The 16,263-nt window shown below is 29.7% G+C and overlaps 1 protein-coding gene across 7 annotated transcripts in view; it reads left to right on the forward strand.

The window, feature by feature from the left end:
* The first annotated feature begins 9,402 nt into the window (after positions 1–9,402).
* LOC135952485 (mucin-1) overlaps positions 9,403–16,263 on the forward strand; it is a 60,376-nt gene continuing 53,515 nt past the window's right edge. For 6 of the 7 annotated variants that reach the window (XM_065502439.1, XM_065502441.1, XM_065502445.1 and 3 more), the window contains exon 1: positions 9,403–10,054. The gene's annotated coding sequence lies outside the window, so the exon portion shown is untranslated. The remainder of the gene's footprint in view (positions 10,055–16,263) is intronic. The other variant, XM_065502440.1, reaches the window with a different exon arrangement.

Consider the following 16,263-nt stretch of genomic DNA (forward strand, 5'->3'; position numbering starts at 1 on the left):
GTACTTTCCAGTAACAAATATCCAGTAACTTTATTTTAGAGAGTAAAAATAAATTACTCTCAATCTGAAAAATTACAAAAAAAAGTACGCGAACAACAATTTGTAAAAATAAGTTGTATTTTATTATAATTCAATTCAAAATGTTTGTTTTGTGTTATTTTACATCTTTTCTTTGCAAAGTTTTAAATTGTATTAATTTTCAACTGCTTAGTTTTGTTTATATTTGCAAGCATATGTTTTAAACATATTTTTATGTTGATATTTTTTGCTGGATAAAAAATGTCCAGTAAAAATATCATATGCTCTAACTACAAACTGTCACTTTTAACACTCTCTCGTTACAAGTTTTCATAAGTAAACGAACGGAATCCCGTAACTTCCAATGATAATTTGCACAAATTATTACAAATTCAAGTACGCGAACACTATTATTTTTTTTGGTTCAACCAAAATGCACCATGTTCGTTGGGAGTCAAACCTTAACGTCAAGTTTTTTTCCCAACTTAATTTGACATTTCTTTGTTTCAGTGTTTGACAAATTCAACTATGGAGAGGTACACAATTGAGCAGCGTGTTAAGATTGTTGAAGCATTTTACAAAAATGGGCGTTCAAATCAAAATGTTAATTGGCTGCCTATGGATCAGATAATTCGGTACATTAACGACATTGAACCTCAATTATGTCTCAGAGTCATTGAAAATATGGACCATCGGCGACCAGCGAAGACGTTACGAGCATTTGGCCTATATTATCTTTCAGACATAATTATCATAGATCCATCTATCATAACAATATAATTCTTTGAAAACTTTTTGTTTTATTTACAGCTATGTATTAAAAATGAGATCCATTAAATTGGCTAAAATTCCGAAATTTCTGTGCGAATATTATGCTCAAGTTACTGAATGTTTGTGGTTTGTTGAAAAAAAAAATATATCAACTGCCATCAAATCTGGAGAACAAGGTGGCCACGCAAAATTAGCAGTTTTTAAATTATTTGATCATCAAAAAGTTCTCGCAGAATCGCCATTGTATCTCTCATGGTATGAGCTGTGACTCCATTATGCTGGAACCATATGTGTCAGGATTGTTGAGAACTAGCGAAAGTAAAATATGAAAATGTGCTCCATTATATTGAGAATTTTCAACAATTTTTAATTTTCTCTCACAAGCCAAATTAATCTGTTGGCATATTGTAGACGTTGGGATGGATACCTATATGGAAACTTCGACAGATCAACTTTTAGATTGCGCCGCAGCGATGTTGGGTAGGTTGTCAATTGAGTAGCACGTCGACGAGTAGACTCAGATAGATCCGTATGGATATTTTATCGTACAGTATCCACTGCTTCTCCAGGCCGAGCAACAGTTCTTCGTGGTTCCTTACATATTGAACCCGGTCCATAATTGACCTTACCATACCTCCCATATAACTTATATATCAGAAAATATTTTATTATCACATATTGATGGTGTGAATACAAAATTCGGTACCGCCGAATATAACACTCTTACTTGTTTTTTTTTTAATTATGGACTGTGTAAATTTTCATTAAGATAACTGCAATCGTTCACGAGCTCCTAATTTATTTTTTTAATGTTTATTTAGACTTTTGAGTTTTTCAATTTCTTATTGAATATGATATCGGTCAAATGAGCAAGCGATCTTTGCTAACCACAAAGTTACTTAGGAAATTCTACGGATATAACTAAGGATCGAGCAATATAACACATATAACACAGACAAAAGATTGTTTATAATGAGATGAATCCCATTATCCGCTCAGGCGAATGACTTTAATTTTACGCCATAAGCAGTTATTAGTTGAATTAGTTTAATTTCCATTTGAAATAAAACGTATTCAAGTTATTTCAAATTTAGTTTTGTTTAACAACATTTACTTACTTACAATTTAAACAACGTAAACCAATAGAATATAATGCAGCGGTAAGATCACAAGAACTTATACCGTAAGTATAAAAAACCCGTATTTAATTGTAAAACAAGTGCTTTTTTAAATTAATTGTAAGAGTGTAACATAAGTTAAAACTGAATAAATAGTAAAAAATCAAATCAAAAAAAAGTTGTATCCCTCTTTAAGGTGGCGGTGAAATGTGCTTTTTCGCCACAGCATTTTAATAATCATATCACAGCCAGCTTTGAGGAGCGATACGATTTTCTTAAAAATCATCAACCATGAAAATTATAATAAAAATAAAAAAACAAAACTCAGAATCAAAAATGTATTTAAACTTTTCAAGGCAATTGATTGACATTAATAAGAAATTGTTACATATAAATAGTGGAATATGTAAATTGTTTGCAACAAACAAGTCTAAACACACGTATTTATTACGATTGAAAAAATCAATGAGCCATAAAATATTTTCGAGTTCATAATGATTGGTCGACGCCCACTGTTGTAAGTGAAACTTGAATGTGATTAATGAATTAATGTTGAATATAAAAATTATTATTATTATTATTTAGAACCGCAATTATTGGCAACTAAATAACAACAATAATTTTATAAGTCGTTTATAGCTAAACTGCAGTTTAAATAAAATATGACTGTTTTTCTAAATTGTTTTGTTATCAAGATGAAAATGTAGAATGTTTTGTTTTATTTTTTTTTTAAATTGCCAAATTATAAGCCAACACGCTTTTATAAATTTCACCAATTTTGGTCAATAATAATTAGATGAATTTCTCCTGTTGTGTCATAGATTTTACGAGAAGTATCGTTTAGATATTAAGGGTATTCAAAATCGGGAAATATTCAACATTCCTTCACTATCCAAATGTTAATGTAGAAGATTAGCTAAAGAAAATATTAAAAATACAGTTTTATTTAAAAAAAGTGGAAATAAATCTGTAACTTCTAAAACAATAGTCCGATGTTAATAAAATTTCCTACGACTATACAGGAGTTGTATCCCACTTTTCTACTAATCCAAATTATGGATTCAAAATCAACAACAAACTGAAAATTTATAGAATCTTGCCGTTTTGTAATATATTTTTTTGGACTGCCTTGCCGACTACTGCATTACCAAACATCGGAGAACACTACAAGATAAAGTTAGTTACTGTGAGTTATGCATTTTGAAGCCATAATTATATATCAACGTGTAGGAAATTGTGTCTTCTTTTCAAAAATGTATAACATTTTTTAGAATTAAAAAATTAATAGAAGAATTTTTTCAAAAATATGGGAATCAAAAATGGTAGCTAACTTTAAAATGCGGGATTTTTTCAAATTTGTAGCTTTTATTGAAACAGTTGTACAATATAAATTTATTCAAAGTATTGGCCATTGTTACCTATTACCTTTTCCAGTCTTTCTGGCATATGGATTCCACGCCAAAAGAACCGTTTAACTTTTAAGTCCAAGAACGAATCAAGCCTATATCGTATACTCAGTTCCAAAGTGAAGCGTATCCCAGAGAGAGCGTTCTGCGTGGATCAAAACAAATAATAGTCAGACGGGGCACGGTCTGAACTATAAAGCGGGAGAGGCAAAAATTGCCAACCACTTCATTCTAAATACTTTTTAACAGGTATTGCAATATGTGGCCGAGCGTTGTCATGAAGGACTATTACGGTTTCATGTCTGGCCGTATATTTTGGACATTTTTCGAGCAACATAAACAAATCAGTTGCGTTCGGTACAGGTGCCATGTGATGGTCGGGTCAGATTTCAGCAGCTCATAATATATAGCATCCTTTAGCTCCCATCAAATACAGAGCATTACTTTAACGCTATGGTGTCGATTCGGCTGGTTGGCCGGACTTCAAAGGATTTGGTGCAAAAATGATTTGCTTTTATGGCGTTCAAACATCATTTCGGACATGCAAAATCGACTTTCAAGGTCTCTCGTCTTCAATTCGTATGGTACCCAATTTCCGTACTTTTGTATGAATCCTGCTGCTCGCTCCCAATGATTTTGGAAGCTCTTGCTGAGTTTGACAACAATTTTCATGGAGTAAAGCATCCAATTCTTGGTCTTCAAACTTGTTTGGCTGTCCTGGGCGATCTTTTTCTATGTGTAAAAATCACTACTTTTGAACCGAACAAACCGCATTTTTTGGGCCATCTTGAATTTATAAGAATTAACAGCAACGTTAAAAGCTGAACGCTTAACCCCTTCTGCACTGGTTTACCAAGTATTGAACAATTTTGTGCCATTACTTTGAAATAATTTTATAATGTTGTAATGTTCTCTAAAAGGGTCCATTTAAATAAATTAGAAACTACTTTCATATTATTTTAATTTTATTAGATACAACTTTTAAAAACACTATACGAATTTAATGATAAAACCTCTAGATTTCTACAGAATTTAAAAATATTTGTTATTAAGTTTGCTTTAATAAAACGGCAAACTAATTATAAAACAAACGTGTAGGTGTATTAATAACAAAAAAACAATAACATTTAAAATAAAACCATAACAAAAACAAAATGAAATAAAGCTGTATTTAAACGAAGGAAACGGAAGACCAAGTCATATTTAATGATTTTACAATTAAAAAAATATAAAAAAAATAAAACCAAAAATGGTTCGTTCTGCTCATATTAACAGACAACATAAATAGAAAACAACCAAAAACTTAAATAAGTTTAATAATTGCACTAAATAAGATCATTTAATAAAATTGCTCAAGAAAAAAAAAAAACAAAATTACTTTAAAAATTTAAAAAAAAAACAAAGAAATACTTCACAACAATCAAAATGACACCAACACCAAAATGTTACTACATATTTGTTTATTTCTTTAATTTGTTACCGCAATGACCTTAAAAATAATTGAAAACGTTTATTGAACTATAGGAAATAATAAAAAAAAAAATGAAAAAAGCTGACATCATGTTAAAATTTTTAACTAAACTCCTTTTTTATTAAAGGATCATTTAAAAATCAAGTAACTTTAAGTGATGGCATGAATGACATCACTTTGATGCTTTATTTGGTCATGTGTACAGAAGACACATTTGTCAATGTTTTATTGCCAAAAATGAATTAAAGAAAAAAAAAACTGAAACTACTTTTATTTAACCCAATTGTGAACTTTTGTTGTCAATTTATGAAAACAATTGATTTGCTTAACCAAAATATAAGTAAATTGAAAGTACAAGTAAGTCTACTTGTACTGTATGTATATTTTCCCCCTATCCTCTACACTTTACTTTAGTGATCAATAATAAATAATTTAAACAGACATTTAAAAACACATAAATTTATAAATTGATTTTTATTTAAATTTCTTTTTTACCTTATGGAGAATATTGAATTGAAATTTACTTAAAATAAAACAAACAAATATTTATGGTGTTCTTAGTAAGGAAACAAATTTTGGACCATCTGTCAAATTAAATGACAGAGTGGACTGACATTGGACTGATACAAACATGACCCTTGGCAGAAATCAGACAATCAGTATAATGTAGCCTCAAAGTTAGCCAAGTTGTACCAACATCGATAAGATATCGACATACCTAATGGTCCCACAATTCTTTTTTTCAATATTGTCATAAAATTTTAAATATTGAAATTTAGAAATGAAGTAAAAGTAAACTGTGAGATTTCAATTAGAATACAAACTAAAAAGTATTCATTATTACAGTATGAATAATAATGAAAACTTAGGTTTAATTTTTACAAAAATGTGGCCCTTTTAGTGACTCAGTAGTTTCTTGGATATCTCTTGTTTTTTATTACTGCTTCACAGCAACGTTGCATTGAAATTACTAAAGATTCAATCAACTATTATACTTTGAAATATTTTATCATTTACCAAGACCAGTCTCCTTTGGCATGCGGCTAACATTTCAATAACTAAAATTGAAAATTAGTTTAGAGCTACTCAAGCAATTTCAAAACGTTTGCAAACAGCAGTATTCATCATGGGTACCGTTCGAATTAATGCTGAGAGACCTTGAAAGACGATTTTGTATATCTGAAATGCTGCTTGAACGCTATAAAAGAAAATCATTTTTGTACCGGTTCATTACTTGTGATGAAAATTGGATCCATTGCACAGTGGGGCAGAATCAAAATTTTTTGAAAATAAATCTGTCATTTCTAAACGGCTGGTGCGATCGGGATAAGATTTGACACGGGCGTAGACAAGGATTATTCAAGTTTAAGTTATTAAAATGGTCCAGGGGTACGTGCCATTTTTTTGTTTCCCATCCAATTTCAAAGATTTTGATATTTTTGCAAAGCGCTCGGCTAGATCTCTTATAATTTCTGAGTAATAGCCATTTCAAAATTTAAATTTTTAAATGTTTTATTAAAAAAACACTTTCTTTAAGAACATATGACAATTTTATTTTTTTTCTTTAAGGTATCTTTATGGAGAACATTTTGGTATAAAAAACATCTCCTATTTTTCGTATATGTTGCCTCTACACCCGTCGGAATTTTACAAATTTTTTTATAAAATCCCAAAGCTGGGATCAGAAAGCAGCCCTGGAAACCTTGATGTGATGAGCAAAATTGTAAAAAAAATTTTTTTTGGGATTTTCGCTTGTATTTATAGGAATTGCGGGGTTCCCTTTGACCTTTATACCATGTTCTGACGAGCGGTTGAATTACTTAATTCACGATCTGAATTACTATTGCGAAACAACCTGTTCTCACGACAGATTCGTAATTCAATTTGACATTTATTTCTTCTTCTTCTTGTTTTATTTTTCTTTACTTTTTTTCTTTTAATTTTTCTGATTTTTTGGTGTGAATTTTAAATTTGTGCTTTGGCAATGGAGAAAAAAGGTAAGAAAAAGTATAAAATTGTAATACCAATTAACAAAATAAATAATTTAATTATTATTTTCATTATTAGAAAAAAGAAAAAATGCTAGCAAGTGGGACCAGTGCAGCTGCCATTGACAAAACACTCGATAAAAATTAGAGATGAGACTGATTTGTTCGTAATTCGTAAGGTAATTCAAACTGAATTACGTACGAACAAGGTAATTCGCACTTGAAATTTTGTATGGCGAATCATTTAATTCAGTTCGTAATTGGGGGTTGAATGACGAATGAGAGCGTGAATGACGAATAATGCCGTCGTGAGAACGGGGTATTAGACAAGTTTTTTTACACTTTGTTATTTAGAATGAAACATTTAAAAAACTTTGAAAATTTCATTGAGTTCTGTTAATAAATAAAGATTTTATTACATATTACATATTTATTGAGTTTCTAAATAAATTTCAAGTCAATCAGCCCAATTATGAATAAAAATTCCACGGGAGTTTTTCCCCTTTTCTCATTTTTCCTATTCAAATTCAATGGGAAAAAACTCCCGGGGAACAAACTCCCGCGGAATTTTTTAATCATAATTGGGCTGAATATCTCAATTAGATTCAAATCATTAACTTCCCGATATAGCAGCCGTTCAGAAATGCCAGATTTATTTCGAAAAATTTTGATTCTGCCCCACTGTTTGCTGCATAAACGCTATAAAAGAAAATAATTTTTGCACCGAATCATTACCTTGCAATGAAAAATAGATCCATTATGATAACCATAGCGATCGTAAGTGATCGTATATGAAGCCCGGGCAACCAGCCGAATTGACAATAAAGTCAAATATCCTTGGAGCTAAGGTAATGCTCTGTATTTGGTGGGACCAGATGGTTCTTATCTATATTAAGGCTAGACCATCACATGGAACCAGCGGCCAGACACGAAACTGTAATATTTCATCATGACAACTCTTGGCTACATGTTGCAATACCTGTTAAAAACTATTTAGAATGAAGTGTTTGGGAAGTTTTGCCTCACCCACTTTATAGTCCATACCTTGCCCCGTTCTACTACTAAGTATTTGTTTCGTTCGATGCGAACCCTCTCTCTGGGATACACTTTTGGCTCGGATTCCATATATTTAATTTCCATGCGGCTAACATTTTGAGAACTAATTTTCCATTTTCGATTATTGATAATCTCCTGGAGATTTGGAAATTTCTTAAATTAGGACTTGGAGTAGGTTGTACTGCCAAATGATAATTTTTACAGTACGTGTCTTATGTTTTTTTTTATAATTTCTGAAACTACTGATTTTTTAATTGAATATTTATCACTGATAATTGTTTGCTTCAATCCAGCACTAAAATCGTTTATTATTGTATTTTGGTTTTTAAATTTTCTTAAATTTTAAATATGGAATATTTTTGTTTTAGTTTTCCTTTTTGCAGAAGTTTAAAAGTTTCCATTGTTTTGCAAATGCCACATTCTTTAAATGTCTTTTTTTAAACTTTATTATTTAAACATTTTTAAATCTACTGTTGCCCCGTAATCGGTACTCTTTGGGACGAACATAATCCATTATTAACTTGTATATATTACTAATGTCAATGCAGTTCATAGAAATGATAAAATAAATAACGAAAATCACAATCTATAGCTGATTAGATTTCAAATGGGAAAGTGCATATTATGTTCTCTTTATGCCGACCACTGATGCAGTCGTTCTCAATTCTCGTCTTTATATTCGCCTAGGTATAGGGTATTGGGGTATTTTTCCAAAAAAAAAAATTACAATAAGTCGGTTGTAGTCATTATAATGAAAAATTGTGTATTTTTAAATCAATCCCAAGCCTGATAAATACAAAATGTTTGATTCATGAAGATATCAATTTAGCGCTAAATTATTTTTGAATTGAGTATTGAATTTGTTTGAAAGTTAATTCAGTATAAATTAAAATAATTTAATAAATAAAAAAATAATTTTAAAATGCAAAATGTTTGGAAAAACTATAAAAAGTAAATTATTTTATTTCGCTTGCAAAATTATTTCACAATCTTAGGGCTGTGTTGGGGCAGGTATTAACGATATTAGATTATTTTATTTTTTGCAGTAAAGGGATTAATTTTAAGTTGAATTGCAGAAAGTTCTAATCAACCATTTTTAGTTATGTTGTTCTTATTACCCTAAAAGTTCTTTAATTATACTTGGTAGATAAGGCATGACACATTGAACTACTATTTAATAAATACCTAAAGTGTCTACAAATTATCTAATGAATCTCCCCCTTTTTATAGGTCTGTTTACAAAAAAAATTAGCAACCTAACATAATTTAAATTGAACGAAATTGATTTAATAATTCTGTTGGGGGGCTTTCTTTCGCATACAAACAAATTTAAAACAATTGTGTGATGTCATTAACAGGGCTTCAATTAACTTAACAGAAACAAACAAAACATAACAGAGCCCCAACTGCTAATAAACCAGAAACACCTTCACAAAATGTTAAATAAAAAGCTTTTATTTCTCATAACAATAAAAAAAGCTTTTTTTTAATACAGTACATGAATTAAAATGCGAAACGACGAAACAAAACGTAAATGGAAGAAAACAAAATTTATTTACAAACAGTTGCAATCTAACAGCGCTTTCGAACGGTACACTACACTTCCCAAATAGAATTAAATTAATTTAATAAAACAAATATTTAACGAATTCAAAAAAACAAATCTAAATGCTTCGCTCTGTTTAAAAGTAAATAAATTAATTAATTGAGATAAATAATAATAAAAAATATGATTTTCTTTCTATAATAAAATTTAATTAAAGTTTCTAATACGAATAATTAAAAACAAGTGAAGTGCACAACGACTAATTTTTTTTTAGAATAATCCAAGTAAATTAACGAATTTTTCTGTACGACTTTTAACATTTTTTTCTTTTTTTTTTTGTAACACTAAAAAAAAGAAAAGTAACATACAGTTATAAAAAGAAATTATTTAAATAATTGATAAGAAATTTGAAGTTTAAATCAAATTCACGTGTTCAACGAAAATCCTTTGTGTCTGCTACAAAGGACTAACAAGGACTGTGAATTAAAATAGAGAGAGAGAGAAAGAGAAAAAGGTGTCAAATTAAATTACTGCAAAGACTTTAACGTAAAGTAAACTAAATTGAAAATAGAAAAGTTTTCCACGAATAAAAGAAATATATAAAAAAAACTTTTTTAATAAAATTTCCAGTAAAACAATAATAAAACAACTCAAGGATTTTGCTAATTCGTCTTTAAAGTGTAAGTAAATTATGAATTATTATGAATATAGTGAAATGTTTGTAACATGGAGGTACTTAAATGCCAAATTGTACCACAGAAATATAAACGTTTTAACTTTTCATCCCTAAATTTAATTTTTTTTACAATATAGAAAGAAAGCTAAATTTGAATTTTTTTTTTAAATTTTAAAGACTGAGGGATTTCATGTTTTGTAATTTTGTTGAAGCACTTCTTTATAATATGCGTACTGAAATGAAATGCAAAATCTATTTTTAATTGTAATTTTTGTTAAACATTTACTATTTTTGGAAAATATTGCTACTTAAACCCAAAACTCGAAAAGTTGCCCGAATTTTGCTCAAATTTTCAGTATTTATTTTTTATCTGATGGAAAACAATTTTAAATCTTAGGAACACCAAAAATGTAAATAGTGCAATATATATTCAAAATGAACTCTGTTATTGTCGTGATATTGAGAACCAGTAACCATATTTGACCAGTCTCATATTTGAAGAAAACAGTGTGAGGGGATTCTTTTTTTTTTTGAAACACAAGTGGGTGTTTCAACCCTAATACTGTAATTTTGACAATTAATTGACGATTTAGCTGTCCTTTATATGGTCTAAATTGAGCTTCAATCATAGGTCTCTATCTAATCAATGTTGAGCTTTGATGGTAGGTTTTTATCTAGTCTAATTTTTACCTCGATCATGTGTCTTTATTTACATAAAGATGAGCTATAATCGTAGGTTTTTATGTGGACAAAGTTGAGCTTCAATTGTAGGCCTGTATGTATACAAAGCTGGACCTCAAATGTACGCCTTTATGTAGTCTTAGTTGAGCTTCAATAGTAGATCTTTATCTAGTCTAAGTTGGACTTCGATCGTAGGTCATAATGTAGACAAAGTTGAGCTTCGATCGTATGCCAAAGCTGAGCCTCAATCGTAGGTCTTAATATAGGTATTTATGTGGACTATGTTGGGCTTCAATCGTATGTGATCTAAGTAGAGCTTAAATTTTAGGTCTTTATATAGCCTTAATTGAGATTTGATCGTAGACCTTTATGTAGTATAATTCGAGCTAGAATCGTTGGAGTAGAACTTTATGTAGAACTTTATGTGGTCTAAGTTGAGCTTCAATTGTAGGTCTTTATATAATCTAAATTGAGCTTCAATAATAGGTCTTTACGAGGTCGAAGTTGATCTTTAGGTCTTCTTGTAGACAAAAATTAAGCTTAAATCGTAGGTCACAATATAGACCAACTTGAGTTTCAATCGTAGGTGTTAGATCGCATAAAGATTTAGTCCCAGAATTATCAAATAATATTTCAGAAATTTTCAATTATATTTTTGAATTTTCTAATTGTGTTTCAGAAAATTCCAAGTATATTTCATAAATTTTAAATTTATCAGGCCTGTCACAGAACCCCATTCTGATCGAAAGTGGAATTAATTCCGTATTTTGCTTCTTCAGAAAAAGTAAAACGAAAATTTCATTCGGAATGAAACAACTTTCAGTTTTCAAAGTGGAATTGATATTTCTTTGTAATTATTTATTTTTCTAAAATTTTTAATCAATTTCTGTACTAAAATCTTCCCTTTCTTTTAATATAAAAAACGCTGTCAAATGTAAATCAGAAATATGGAATTATTAAATTATACGGAATCTGATGAACCTAAAACGAAATCGATCGGAATAAAAACTACGGAATTGAAACCTTTCCGAACAAAATGTGTGACAGGCCTGTACTTTATTTATTCATAGTTTTCAACCAATATTTTAGCTTCATTTCTGAATTTTTTATTTGTATTTCAAAATTATATTTTAGTATTAGTATTTTAGAAATTTCTATTTGAATTTCAGAAATTTTCATTAATTTTTCAATAATAAATTTCTAAAATACAATTAGAAATTTATAAAATGCAAATCTAAAATTTCTGAAATACAAATTAAAAAATATTCAAAATTTCAGAAATACAAATAGAAAATTCTGAACCAGAATTATAAATTTTTTAAATATAATTCAAAACTTTTTCAAATTTTTTTCGAAATATCGGAAATTCAATTGCCAATTTCTAAAATAACATACAACTATTGTAGAAATTGTACTTTTTGACTTTGTACCATAAAAAGTACCATTGTATCTAATTTTTATTCCTACTCTGTTTCGTCTATTTAGCTTGAGTGAGTGTTTCGGTTTGTCTAGTCATATGTGAGAAACTGTCTAAAGTTTGTTTACTCAGAGAATTGTTTTTTTTTTCTATTCCTTGTTGTGGTTTTTCTTCCTATTCATTAAAGAAATTATGTGCGTGTTAGTAAGATGTGACTAACACATACAAACAATCATAAATTTGTGTAAATCTAAGTACCCTGCAGTTAAAAATTACACCAGTTACCTTTATGTCTACTAGTATCCAGCAAATAAGTCACCATAAGCTACTTATCTAATCCAAAGTAATGCAGGTTGTAAACAATTTGTTACTTTTGCTTTAAAATATCAAACAAGTCACAGTATTTTCATTCGCAATGAAATGATTGTTCAAAAAATTTTAATTTTGGTATATTTCCTTCTCAATTTAAATTCGAAATTTTATTTCAATCGCTTGTGACTTCACTAGCGAATACTATAACGTAATATGCCTTGGCCACAACAAGCACCTGTTAAATTCTTCACCGAATAACATTGCAAATAGACTGTTGGCTAACTATTGTTGGTACTAGTTCCCTGAACTGCAGGGTATATGTCTAAAACTGTGTTTTAGTAAGTTTTGTAGCAGTCGCGTGTTTATCCTGCGGTTTTCCATTCCAATTGTTTGTCATTGTTTTCTATTTTTTCACGTCGTTTTTTTCTTCTTCTATGTTCCGTTTACAACAATTTTGTTGTTGTTGTTGTTATACATAATGTTAAGTTCATTGACACAAATTATTCTTTGTTTTACTGTTTTAGGTTTTTAGTTTCTTAAGGAAAATTATGAAAATGTCAGCGCACAAATATAGAATCCTAAAATGTATGCCAGGTTACCATTTAATGGAAAATTAATTGACTGTGGTTATTAGAATGCTTGAAAAAAATCAATTCACGAATTTGTATCATAACTCTGTTAAGAATTTTTTTAATTGCCACTAAAATAATTTTAAATGTGGAGAGGAATGGGTGGAGAATGTGTAACTAAATAGACACTTCTATTATCCCTATTTAGTTACACATTCATTTGTTTTATTATTGAGTTGACCGAATATTTATTAAGGATATCTGACAGTATAAAAATAGCAAATAATACAAACAATGTTCATGCAAAGTTATAGAGCCAATAATATTTTTTTAGAGTGAGAGGATTAAATTGGAAAATTTTCACATTGGAAACTCATGCGCGATTTTTTCAAAATTTTTAGCTTCAATTTTCAAAAATTTATATTTCAAACAATATAAATTTATTCAAAGTACTGGCCATTGTTAGCTATGACCTTTCCCATCATTCTGGCAAAATATAGATTCCAAGCCAAAAGAACTGCTCATCTTTTGAGGCCAAGATTTAATCAAGCCAATATCGGATACTCAGCTCTTAAGTGATGCGTATCCCAGAGAGAATATAGAGCATTACCTTATCGTCATGGATATTTGCCTTTGGTGTCGATTCGCGTACTGAGTAATGATTGGGTGCAAAAACGATTTTCTTTTATAGCGTTCAAACATCATTTCGAATATGCAAAATTGTTTTTCATGGTCTCTCGGCTTCAATTCGTATGGTACCCATGCAAAACCGTGTTTCAAGGTCTCTCGGCATCGATTAATTTGGTACCAAACTTCCCTGCTTTTGGATGAATCCTGCTGGCCGCAAACGTTTTGATATTGCGGCTTGGGTAGCTCCCAATGATTTTGCAAGATCTTGTTGAGTTTTATTACAATCTTCATGGAGTAATGCCTCCATTTCATGGTCCTCAAACTTTTTGGCTGGCCTGGGCGATCTTACATGTCAAAATCACAACTTCTGAACCGAACGAACCATCTCTCGCAAGTGACGCTTCGTTGTTACTATAATTTTCCATAACTAAGTGAGAATAAATGACAGATATGTATCCTTCAAAATGACATATAAGTTATTAAAAACAAAAACCTCGTTCAAAAGATACGCCATCTATTGTAAATCCTTCATTTGTAAGTCATACATACTTCAAATATACTTTTAAAAACCTTAAATTATAAATTCCACCAATATTTATTGTATTTAATATCGAAGAATTTCATTCCAACCTTCAAACCAATCATTTAACCAAATTCAACAAGAAAACTAAATAGAACAAATTAAAAAAAATCATGGTCATTTGAAATCAAGACAAGAAAAATCTATTTTACCAAATAAAACTGAATGCATGTATACAATATTTCGTTAGGAAATGAGTTACAACAAATTATATTGTTGGCCAACAGAAAGAAAATAAAAAACGAAATATGTAGTTGTTACTACCATTAGCGGTTCTAACAATAAATAATAATGATTATTACCAAGTGAAGAGTGTGTTTACTACAACTATACCAAGAAGTATGGTGTGAAAATTACCCTGTTTTTAGAGAAGGTTAAAATCAACTACAATTGCACTCCATTTTAAACAGTTTTTTTTTTTATTATTTTGATTATTACACTATGGGCCAATAAGTCTTCAAGGTTAGCAGACAAACTAGAAAAAATCAAGTAAAAAAGAAAAGAGAGAAAGAAGTAAGTGAAAATTACACAATTGACATGTTGTGAAAAGAAAATATTAAGGAAATTGTGTTTAAAGCACAAACGTTTGATTGACACGCAACCCAAACCTAGCCGAAGCCACCAGCAGTGATGCGGTCAAATTGTTACACCTGACTTAGTTTCTCATGTACTGTTTGAGTTTTTTTTTTAAAGCAAAACTATAATAAATGTAAAATTTTATTTTATTGTTATACCCTTCAGCTTCGTGAGAAGGGTATATATAAGTTTGTCATTCCGTTTGTAATTTCTACATTTTTCATTTCCGACCCTATAAAGTATATATATTCTGGATCCTTATAGATAGCGGAGTCGATTAAGCCATGTCCGTCTGTCTGTCTGTCTGTCTGTCTGTCCGTCTGTCTGTCTGTCTGTCTGTCTGTTGAAATCAATTTTCTGAAGGCCCCAGATATCTCCGGGATCCAAATCTTCAACAATTCTGTCAGACATACTTTCGAGAATTTTGCTATTTAAAATCAGCAAAATCCGTCCATAAATAACGGAGATATGAGCAAAAATCCGAGACAACCTCTGAAAATTTCATCAAAAAACACAATGTATTGCATGCTTTGACAAAAAAAACAACAAAACGTATGTTTGGGTGTGCAAGTTTTGTGTATTTTGTTTTTTTTTTGTGTTTTGTTTCTTTTGGCATTGTTGTTGTTTTTTATACAACTAAACGTTTGTTTGGTTGTGTGTAGGTTTTTTTGACAAACAAGCAACAAATCGTATGTTTGGACAAAAAAGCAACAAATCGTATGTGTGTTTTGTTTCTTTTGGCGTTGTTGTTTTTTATACAATTAAACGTATGTTTGGATGTGTGTTGGTTTCATTGGCTTATTTTGTTTTTTCTTTTGGTGTTTTGTTTCGTTTGGCGTTGTTGTTGTTTTTTGTGTTCTTGATAAATTTAGGATGCTGTACGCTGAAAGTGGGCAATGTACATACATATGTATATACTAATTATAAAAAATAATGCATCCACAACAAAGGTGAAGGGTATATAAGATTCGGCATAGCCGAATATAGCACTCTTACTTGTTTTTTTTAAAATTATTAATTATAATTTTATGCATAATTAAGCAGATATTTAGTGTCAGGAGATTTCGTTTTAATGTTATTTTTTATTTGTTCAGATTGAGATTGTATTTTAATGAAATAATTAATAAACCATTTAAAAAATTCAATGAATTTTACTCTCGTTTTTTTCATGTGCTAATTTAGTGTAAACTGTCGTCTTGATATTTATTAGCAGTTTGCATGTCATTTACAATGTAAAGATTTATAATATACTCAACTCAATGCAATTTGCAACCAAAACTGGACAATTGTTAAAAAAGCTTTTAGGGCAGAGGTTCCCAAATTTTAGATTTTAAATGAAACAAATATCCACTTCAAAATTTAACGTATCAATATAAAGTTTTCGATGAAATTTGTCCAAATATCAAGAGGACAACATCAGCAGCTTCTGAATAGACCTGAAATTTAAT

The sequence above is a fragment of the Calliphora vicina genome, chromosome 2 (assembly GCF_958450345.1).
Source record: "Calliphora vicina chromosome 2, idCalVici1.1, whole genome shotgun sequence".
In the NCBI taxonomy this organism is placed as follows: domain Eukaryota; kingdom Metazoa; phylum Arthropoda; class Insecta; order Diptera; family Calliphoridae; genus Calliphora; species Calliphora vicina.